General features: G+C 33.7%; 1 pseudogene; it reads right to left on the bottom strand.

The window, feature by feature from the left end:
* Positions 1–10,161: 10,161 nt before the first annotated feature.
* Positions 10,162–11,340, bottom strand: LOC108477772 (F-box/kelch-repeat protein At1g74510-like; annotated as a pseudogene).
* Positions 11,341–11,715: the final 375 nt, after the last annotated feature.

Raw genomic sequence — 11,715 nt, 5'->3', positions numbered from 1 at the left:
AAAAAAGCGTCTGTATTGTGAAAAAGTGGTGGCGCCAAATAATGCATGCAAAGAAAAAAGAGAAATCTAGAAAAAATTCAAGAAAAATATTGCTATTTTAAAAAAAATTGGAGGTTTAAAGCCCAATAAAATCCATCATAAAATATATAAGGAAAAACTTGAGCTTTAAGTAAAAAGAAATTCTAAATCTTTCTAAATTTATATTTTAAAAAAAAATGCATGCAAAGAAAAAAGAGAAATTTAATCTCACAAAAAAGAACATAGAAAGGGGTGAAGTATACCTATGTCAAAACTGTAAGCAAAACTTAAAAACTCATACTTTTGCAAGGTTCAAGAAGAACAAACTGGAAACACACGCACATACACGCAAGAGAGGCATGGGCTTTCGTCTCTGGTTAGGTAGAAATTAGGAGAAGATTTGCTTATTTTGTTAAAATCTTAGTTTGTACGGTGATTATGCTTTAAGTAAAAGGAGTGCGGTGATTATTGGGAAAATGAGAGACGAGAGTTTGATAGAAAATGGAGGAAGGAGAGGGAGAGTGAGCGACTCTTCACTAAAATAACATAGTTTACCCTTACATTTTCTAAATTTCGATGATATACTCAAATTTAATTTTTTTCAAATTGAAAATAAAAAATAAAATGATTAAAATAAAAATGTCAATAGTCAAATTGAGTCTTAACTCGATTGCCATGGATATTGCTCTCAATGTAGGAGGATGTGGGTTCGAGTGTATTGAAATGCATTATCCTCCTATTTATGAGTTGAAGAGGGGCTATAGATAATTCTAGATATTGTGTTAAAAAAATTATTTCGAAGAACCATTAATTACTTAATATATAAAAAGAAAATGTATCTATGCAATTGATATTATTTTTTTGGTCGAAACTAGATCGATTTTATTTCCATAATTAAGGTTGATTTTATAGTCAATTAGAAAATGATACGTATCATTAAAAAATTGGGTAAACTATTAAAATAGTTAATTTTGTTTGTCTTGGTTTATATTTTAGTCACTTACGTTATCATTTTGTTACGAAATGGTCACTCTACAATTAAGATCTGTTACATCCCAAAAGGCAGTCTGACATGACAGTTAAGATGGGTTTTAAATGCCAACGTCGATGTCCAGCTGGGATGAGAAAAGTTAATTTTTTTTTGTGAAAATAGAATACAAAATTTTACCCTAAAACCTAATTTTCTCCTGTTAAAAAGAAGCAATAGTTGAGTTTTCTTTGTTACCGTCAGAGAAGATAAGAGAAGTGCAGAATTATGGAGAAAAAGAAGAAGAAGAAGAAATGGATGCACCAACCTCTATACTTGCTTGCTATTGTGGTTGCCTACAATACATGAATAAACAAAAATAAAGAATGTATTTTTTGTCTATCACATTGGAAACACAAAAATTTATATACTTTTTCATACCCAATTCTACTTAAATTCATGCAAATTCGGTTAAATTCTTGTCAAAAAAATAATTAAATATTATAAAATAATTAACTTATGTTAAAAATATGAACATTATGAATTTTAATTAATTTGTAGTTAATTTTGATTAAATTTGGTTATTTTTTATAGAATTATACAATTAGAGAAAAAGGGCCCAGTGAACACTATGAGAAGAACAAAACCGAGAGTAATTTGAAGTATTGAGGCCAATTAATTTCCAGCCCAAGGCGGTCCAAAAATGTGTATTAATTCATAATTAAATTAATTTTAATTTATTTCCTATTTAATTTAGGTTAAATGAATTAATTTTAATTAATTATGAAGAAAGGGCCTAGTGAACTGCACTGGTTGAACCGAATGAAGTGAGCCGAACCAGCCACTAATTGGGCTGACCAGAACCGTCCATTGGCTGACCCAAATCAGAAAATTAGCTGATAAAATGTTCTTGCAAAAAAGCCCTTGAAAAACCTCCAAATTACGTTCAAACCCCACCTTTATTTTAGGCTTTGTAGATTTGCCCCATCCTATTTTTAGAAAGGTTGAAAGCTTCAACCTTGCCATGTGTGTGGCCGGCCATGGGAGGGCTCTCTTGGCTGCTGAATTTGCTATTTTTAGCAGCCCTCTTCAGCTATAAAAGCCACTATATGCTGTCGATTTCAAAGCATCCCTCAACATCCCTCATTCCACAACATTCTCTCATCTTCTCTTCACTTCTCTCAAAGTTTCCTCTCCATTTCTCCATCACATTTTCCCTTCCTCTTGTGCCGATTTCCTCTCTTGAGAAAGAGGTGTTCTTCAGCCATCTTGGGCAGCAATCAAGGATTCATAGAAGCCTTGCTCGGTGAAGACAACGAAGACTAAGAACGGAGCAACAGTCAAGCTGCAAAGAAACACTAGATTTGTTTTCTGTTCCCTTTCTTTTTAATTTCTGTTGTTTTTATGATGAACCTATCTATGAAAAATATTGTTGTTGAAATGGTTATTTTAATCAATTTAGCTTGAATTTAATTCGTGTTGGGTTGATTATATTTTGCCTACTTGAATTATTAAATTAGTGTTTATGCTGTTATAGGCCTCAGTGAAATGCTTGATTAAGTAAAATCATGCTTAAGTTATCTGGCATTATAATTATTTAGATAACTAAAGAATTAATTGTTTAAACGGATTGAAATTGCAATTAATGGACTCAGTACTTAATTAGTGCATGTTTAATTCTTCTAAGGTAACTCATTCTTGGGCCCTTTCCTTCGTCTTTTGGTCACAAGTATATACGTCGCAGTAGATTATGTGTCCAAGTGGGTCGAGGCAGAGGCATATCCGACAAACGATGCTAGGGTTGTGATGAAGTTTTTGCAGAAACACGTGTTCACGAGGTTTAGAACCCCGGGAGCCATCATTAGTGATGAAGGGACCCACTTTGTGAACAGGTGGTTAAAATGGTTACTAGACAAGCACGAGGTGAAACACAAGGTTGCAACGGCTTACCATCCGCAGACGAATGGACAAGCGGAACTGGCAAATAAAGAAATCAAGGGCATATTGGAGAAGGTAGTTTGCCCGAATCGACAAGATTGGTCCAAAAGACTAGATGACGCTTTATGGGCCTACAGGACAGCGTACAACACACCTTTAGGGATGTCACCCTATAGGCTGGTTTTCGGTAAATCATGTCATCTACCTTTGGAGTTAGAACACAAAGCTTACTGGGCTCTTCGACGACTCAACTTAGATCCTAAGCTCGCAAAAGAAAGACGGATGTTCCAACTCAACGAGTTAGAAGAATTCTGAATGTTTTCATATGAAAATGCCAAATTACTCAAAGAGAGACTCAAGAAATGACATGACAAACACATCCGGGTTCGAGAATTTGAAGCAGGTCAGCAAGTATTGTTGTTCAACTCGAGATTAAAGTTCTTTCTAGGTAAGCTAAAATCACGTTGGTCCGGTCCATTTACAATTCACAGAGACTATCCATACGGAGTTGTTGAACTCCAAGGTAAGAGAGGTAATTTCCAAGTTAAGGCTCAGCGTTTGAAACACTATTGGGGAAATAAAACCGAATGGGATAACGTCTCGTTCATTTTGTCAGATATTTAATAATTTTCATGTTTTGTTTAATAAATAATTTAGGGTCTATTTTCGGGTTTAGTATGCTTAAATAAATTCTGTCTAGGAGGTTGGAACTTAAGCGGGACCATTTGTGACCCCTCCAATCTTTCCTGGGAATTTATTTTAACATAATTTTCTAAGAAATTTTTCCCTAATCAATAAAATAAATTTTTGTTTTTCAAATAAAAGGGTCAATTTGATCCAATTTTTAATTTGCAACTCAATTTTTAATTTTCATTAAGTCTAGGGACTTAAATTGAATTATTTTTAAAATTTGATTGCTATTTTCGTAAATAATAAAAACTAGATGCCTCTTTTGTAAATTTTTTTGTAAAGGCGTCTAGAATAAATGTTTTAGTTAAAAATGATAATTATTAATATATAATTATACCCATTATAATATATATTAATTATTATCAATTTTTGATTTTGTTTGATAAGTTTTGATAATAAGATGATAATCTTTAATATATAATTATATCTATTTATATATTAATCTTTATCAATTTAGCATGAAATTAGGATTTTATCTTTGTTTTAATAAATTAAATAGCAATTAATAGTTTAATATATGCATATATCTAATTATTAATTGTTGTTATCGTTATATAGGATTAGAATTTAGAATTTTTATTAATTAATTTGTTTTAGGAATTCTACTCTAATTTCTATTTCTCCTCCTATAAATACTACCCATCTTCCCATTCACCTAACACATAAAACCCAAAGCACCAAAATACCCAAGTGCCGAAACCCCAAGCAGCAGTAGCTCCAAGCAGTCGGCCAGCACACGCCCAGCTCCATCGCACGCACGTCCCACGCATAACACGCGCATTGCCTCGAGCTGCCCCAGCCTCAGCTCGCACTAGGCCTTCACCTCGCACGCGGTACCTGCCCTCCGCACCATCCTGCGCACGCCCGAGTCCCACTTGCTGCCGAACACCCGTGTTGCTACCAGCCCTACTGCGCATCGCTGCTCCCACACGCACCACGCCCGCACGCCTTAGCTGCTTGTGCGCCATTCCTTTCCCATCCTCCTAAGCCACAAACCTCCAACCCTTCTTTTAAATTCCCATCTTTTTCTTCATTATTATTATTAATTCCTAGAGTTTTTATATTTTTACAAAAAAAAAAAGTTGGTAAGACCTAGTTTTTCTTAATTTTAATTTTAATTAATTAATTTTTAAAATCATTGAATTACTAATAATTTTTATTAAAATTTATTGAGAAACTAATTTTTCCATCTTATGATCAGGTTAAACATGCCTTGCAAGAGAACTCGTGCTTCCGCTCAAATTGATGAAACACAAAACAAATTCCACTGTGAAGAAGCCAAAGTGAGATACGAAAGTATCTTCAAAAACCAATAGATGCATCCAGAAAAAGGCTTCACTTTAAAGGAGAGCAACTACCGAGACTTTATGGCTCGTATTCGTCAAGTTACTGAAACCCTAAATTGGGAGTTGTTTTGTGAAAAGAGACCAAGTGTGGATGAGGAACTAGTTCGTGAGTTTTATGCAAATTTAACTCCAAGCGAGATGATAAAAGTTCCAGTTCGCGGAATCAAGATTTCATATTCGAGCCATGGACTCCACTCTCGAAAAAGGAGCGAAGCGATTCATGCAAAGGCAATAGTGATGGAACAAAAGATGAGTCAAATACGGAAGGGTCTGCAAATAAATAAAGGGAGAATCTTGACTTTATTTTATCTCTGTTCTTAGGTTATTTTAGGATTAAGTTTAATTAGGAATTTATTTTTGTTTTTGCATAATAAAACAAGAAAGGAAAATCACTAATAAAATGTGAGCAAGTCACAAAACTTAAAGTGTGGCAATAGATATATACATGTCTAGGATTGGATTTAGAAAGAGCTTGGTACTTAAGCAGTCAAATTGACTCATCTCCTCTTTTCTAAAATCCTACCTGGTGTATAGTATCTATTCACTTTAAACAATGAGGACATTGTTCATTTTAAGTTAGGGGGACTGAGAAATTGAATTATTTCCACTCAGGATAAAATTTTCCTTTTAATTATGATTAGGATATATTTTGTTCAGAAATATGAATTCTGTTAAGTATGCTCAATTTAAGTATGAATAAAGTTCTATTATTTCAATAAATTATTATGTTAGCTTAATAATGACATGAATGTGTTTTTAAAAAAGCATGCAAATTCGTACCATAAAATTTTTAGTTCTTTAGGAAAGTTAGGTATACATGAAAGTTTAAGTCTTTAGAATTGACTTAGTAAGTTTCTTGAGGCGAAATCCTAAGGAGCATGAAACGTTGGAAATGATTTAGGCAACTATTGTTTGGACCGTTTGAGCCTTTCAAGCCCACCATGGTATATTTTATCCATTGAAACCTAACTTTGAGATTGTATGGCCTGATTTTATTCTGACCCTTATAATAATTAGCCATTACTTTTCACTTAATAATCTTAAAATTGTCCCAAACACTAGACTCGGTAATATTCTAGATGTTGTTCGAAAATAAATTTGGGGGAGTTGACAAGAAGTATCAATTGCTCGAGAGTTGCAGTACACAAAATAAGTGCTCGTGTTAATTGAAAAAAAAAAACACATATATTTGAAAAAGAGCATATGAAAGTCAAGTTGGTGTATCGAAGGTAAAAACTCCGAAGGTTCAATTGACGCTGAGTCTAGGGTTTTTTTTAAAACCAAAATTTATCCATCTTCCACTTACCCCTAGCCTAGTCACGTTACAACCCTAATAAAGACCTATTGATTCAAAGTCTTCATGCTAGCTACATTAGTGGAGAGAAATTGCTACGATCAACATATGAAGACATAAGTTAAGCTTAATGATTGCAGCTTAGTCTCTAATAAAGGAATAAAAATCAAATTGGTAAAGATTAACATGTCTTTATTACAAAAGCATTTAGTCTAAATTTTGCTATAATAATAAGTGGTTGAATTTAAGTTGAACAATATGCATACTTAAGTAGCATAACTAACATATGTCTTTTCTTTGAGCATAAGTATTTTAAGTTTATAATTTTGGGAAAAATGTTGTTCTGAAGGAATTTTTCAAAGGTGTTTCAGAGATTCTTTTCAAAATTTTGCATTACTGGACGAGCAATGAATTAAGTTTGGGGTGTGGAAACACAAAATTTATATACTTTTTCATACCTAATTCTACTTAAATTCATGTAAATTCGGTTAAATTCTTGTCAAAAAAATAATTAAATATTATAAAATAATTAACTTATGTTAAAAATATGAAAATTATGAATTTTAATTAATTTTGTAGTTAATTTTGATTAAATTTGGTTATTTTTGACAAAATTATACAATTAGAGAAAAGGGCCCGGTGAACACTGCGAGAAGAACAAAACCGAGAGTAATTTGAAGTATTGAGGCCAATTAATTTCCAGCCCAAGATGGTCCAGAAATGTGTTTTAATTCATAATTAAATTAATTTTAATTTATTTTCTATTTAATTAGGTTAAATGAATTAATTTTAATTAGTTATGAAAAAAAGGCCTAGTGAACCGATCCCAGACTGCCAATCCTTACAACAAGAATGAAAATTGTAAATTGAAAAGGCTCTTCCCACACCCACGGCAGCTCATCCAGGGAAGAAAGAAAAGTCAGCACTTGCTTCTTTTTCTGGTACAACAACTAAAGCAAGAATCAAATGTTTTAGAGCCTTCTTGACACACAAGAGTGAGTCACTTCATTCGGAAAAGAAGAAATAAGGAGGGAAAGCAGTTTTTCTAACCAAAGTCAAAGCAAATGCCCCAACATAAAGGCTAGGGGATGGTCCGATACCTCTTAACTCGAAATCGAATATTCAAGAGACAAAGACAATAAAGTAAAGGATCGTGAAGCGAACCATCAATTATGAGAGGAACTTCACTCGCTAAGAGAAAAAAGATAAATGATAGAGGATAGACAGAAAGAGAAGGAATAGCGGGCAAAGAGATGTCCCGATTCCAATGCTTTACGAATGGTTGAACCGAATGAAGTGAGCCGAACCAGCCACTAATTGGGCTGACCAGAACCGTCCATTGACTGACCCAAATCAGCAAATTAGCTGATAAAATGTTCTTGCAAAAAGGCCCTTAAAAACCTCTAAATTACGTTCAAACCCCACCTTTATTTTAGGCTTTGTAGATTTGCCCCAGCCTATTTTTAGCAAGGTTGAAAGCTTCAACCTTGCCATGTGTGTGGCCAGCCAGGGGAGGGCTCTCTTGGCTGCTGAATTTGCTATTTTTAGCAGCCCTCTTCAGCTATAAAATCCACCCTATGCTGCCGATTTCAAAGCATCCCTCAACATCCCTCATTCCACAACATTCTCTCATCCTCTCTTCACTTCTCTCAAAGTTTCCTCTCCATTTCTCCATCCCATTTTCCCTTCCTCTTGTGCCGATTTCCTCTCTTACGAAAGAGGTGTTCTTCAGCCATCTTGGGCAGCAATCAAGGATTCATAGAAGCCTTGCTCGGCGAAGACAACGGAGACTAAGAACGGAGCAACAGTCAAGCTGTAGAGAAACACTGGATTTGCTTTCTATTCCCTTTCTTTTTAATTTCTGTTGTTTTTATGATGAACCTATCTATGAACAATATTGTTGTTGAAATGGTTATTTTAATCAATTTAGCTTGAATTTAATTCGTGTTGGGTTGATTATATTTTGCCTACTTGAATTATTAAATTAGTGTTTATGCTGTTATAGACCTCAGTGAAATGCTTGATTAAGTAAAATCATGCTTAGGTTATCTGGCATTATAATTGTTTAGATAACTAAAGAATTAATTGTTTAAATGGATTGAAATTGCAATTAATAGACTCAGTACTTAATCAGTACATGTTTAATTCTTCTAAGGTAACTGAAAATTAAATTAGCATTGTATTTGGCGATACATATGCCTTGCATAACTTGCAAGATTGTTGTGATTAAATTGTTTCAAGGTATGGCTACTTTGTTACTTCACATAATCTTTTACATGTTTATTAAGTTGAATTAATCGGTTGAATCGACATAGGAATATGCGAGAGATAATTTAATTCAATAAGTCTGTATGTGCGATAGCATGTTTACTTTATTAAATCTGTTTAGTCGGTTGAATTGGCATAGGGATATGTTCAAGAGATAAATGGAATTTTTTAATTAGTAAATATGTTCATAAGTTAGCAAATTACTGGGTTGCCGTGAATTTATTCATAATGACATAAGCACAATTTAATATTTCTAAGTTAAACAGGTATAATTAATCCAACACAATTATATCATCTTGATTAAATCTTAATTGAAATCGTGCACTAGAACTCTTTTATTTTATTTAAATTGTTTGCTTAGTTTTAAAATCTTAGTTTATAAATCACTCTTTTCAAACCAAAATCATTTTTACCTCACCAGAGTGTTTTAATTAATTCCATAAATATCGCTTTTTACAGTCCCTGTGGCTACGATAACTCGACATTTACTTGTCACTTTATTACTTGTTACGATTGTGTACACTTGCACATTTCCACCGTTCCACACATCTACAGAAGAACATGAAAAGATGTACCATGTTTTTGCAAAAAAAAAAAAAACATAATATCTAAACCCAAAATTGAGGTAAATAACAAAAAAAACTCATTACTTACTGTAATCCATGTCTGGACCCTCCATCGAATTGATCCTTTGTTCTTTTGTTTTGAATAAAAAATTCAATCGATTGATGGAGCACTCAATTTGATCTCTATTGTTTCGGTTTAACAAAGATGACTATGAAAATAGATGATTTTTTCTATTAAAATGGAAACGAAAACTAAGAACAGAGGAGACTAAGAGTTTTTTTTTCTAGTTCAAGGATTAATCTGATACATTGGTTTTGATTATTTCGAGAAACTTAATTAACATTTTCTTTTAATTAATTTAGAAAATTCAATTAATTAAATTTATTTAATTAAAAATCATTTAATTTACTTGACTTAACATCCACGTTGGCATTTAAAAACCATTTTAACTGCCACGTTGGACTATTGTTTAAGGGGTAACAAAACGATAACATAAGTGACTAAAATGTAATATTTCAAATATAAGTGACTAAAATGTAACATGAGACAAATTTTATATTAATATTGAATGAAAAAAATTAATTAAAAAATTTATATTAATATTAAATGAACAAAAAATCCTTCCCCCCTCTCTATCTCTCTCTGTCTCCATCTTCTCCCTCTCGCAACTGCTCCCTCTCACTAGAGGAAAGGATTAAGCTTTTCATGATCAAACATCCTTTCTATCTTTTTCTTACCTAGAGGAAAAGAGTATGGAATAGGTAAACTATTATAAATATGTGTGTGTGTTCAATAATTGATCGAGACTGATATTTGGTCAAAAGACACTTCCTTAACATTGAAAATAGTCTAAAATGTAATTATGCTTTGTTCTACATAACACAAACTTTAACAAACCCTGATGGCAACCACCCGACAAAAGGAACAAGAAAGAAAATGGAAGGAAAGTTACAAAACATAATAAAACTAAGAAGGGCCGAAATCTTCAAGCCTCCTCTTATGACTTGTCTATTGGTTGTAGCAGAAAAAGACTTTATGCAACAACATGGTGCCACTGAAACTAGATGCACATGTCAGCATCCCATGACTTCACAGTTATACACAAAACTGCTAGAGGGCTTTCTGGCAACCAAGTTCCATTCTAGATGACCCTCCTTTGGGACCCAAGAGTTGATCTCAACAAACCCTGCACCTAAAACCCTAAGTCCTCCAATAATCATCAGTTGATCCCCGCATGCCCTAAATGCTATCCCGCATCCATTCATTGAAGTTGTACGCTTAGGGAATGGCTTTACCATTACCACAAGTTCTTCTCTTTGTCATATTTCTTCACTTGCTTCAGTACATGATCAGCTACATACAACACATCATTCACAACTGCCACTAGAGAAGGTGCATCAGCTGTAAGAGGTTCTTCTGTTGGTCTAGCCCCCTCGTTTGGTGCAGGGTACATGTTAGGTATCTCATCCAAGTCTTGGTCTTCAAATCATACACCTCTCCGGATTTTATTGTCTTCAAACTCTCAACCCCAATGCCACCAATAACATAAAACTTCCCTTCCATGAACACTGCAGAACACATTTTTCTGGCCTTATTCATTCTTGGAATGGTCTCCCACTTGCCAGTTTCAGAATTATAAAGCTCTGCTGAGCTTAAAATATTTCTATGCAGATCACAACCACCAGTTATAATTCTAATTTCACCCAGACTAGCAGATGTAAACAAGCACCTGGGTCTGTGCATCCTCATCCCGGTTGTCCATGTGTGCGTCAAAATGCTATATTTATAGATAGTAGGGTACATTATTTCTTTTCCAAAAACCAGAAGTTGGGTCTCAACAGCCAATAATCTTTATCGGAACACATGAAACTTTCACAGGTCTGTATTTTAGGCATATGCATCCATCGACGAAGGATTGGATCAAAAGCCTCCCACACTAGAAGGTTGCAGGAGAAGTAAACCCAATGTTCAACAATTCCCATTTGTCGCCTCAACTTGTACAGCTCACCACTCCGTATAAGAGAGTGGAAACTCGTATTCAAAGTTGCAATGATGCCATAATCAGACCTTGTGCAACGGAGGAGACAATTAATCGAGATGTCTAGCCTGAGCTGGTGGATTAGAAAACTTGATTTTGAATTGTACCAAGCATAGCGATGGTTTTCTCGTTGGCCAATTTGGGCAAGCCACATATCCTCCATTTTTTCCTTTTTCTTGTCACCTTTGAGTACTTTGACACCCTTTTTCGCCATAAGATCTTCTCTGTCTTCTTACTAGTTCTAACTTTGTGAGAGAACCAGAAACCTTCCTTTTTGTTCTTCATGATAATAATATGTAAAATTGATCAGTCACTACATGATATATATATATATAAAGAGATAATGAGAGAGAGAGATAGAGAGAGAGAGAGAGAGATTGATTTATATAGGAAATGCACCAATTCACATATCATAGAATTCCATAAAATACAACAAAAAATTATTATAAAATCCCTGTAGAAATCAATTGTAGGGAGCTGAAAACACTATTCATGCTAATCTCAAGAAAAAAAAAAGAACTTAATTTAGAAGAAAAAGAATAGCACACTTCTATCAAGTATCAAACTTAATTTAGAAGAAAAAGAATAG

The sequence above is a fragment of the Gossypium arboreum genome, chromosome 12 (genome assembly GCF_025698485.1).
Source record: "Gossypium arboreum isolate Shixiya-1 chromosome 12, ASM2569848v2, whole genome shotgun sequence".
Taxonomy (NCBI): domain Eukaryota; kingdom Viridiplantae; phylum Streptophyta; class Magnoliopsida; order Malvales; family Malvaceae; genus Gossypium; species Gossypium arboreum.
The sequence above is the reverse complement of the archived record's forward strand: the minus strand, read 5'-3'. Positions and strand labels throughout refer to the sequence as shown.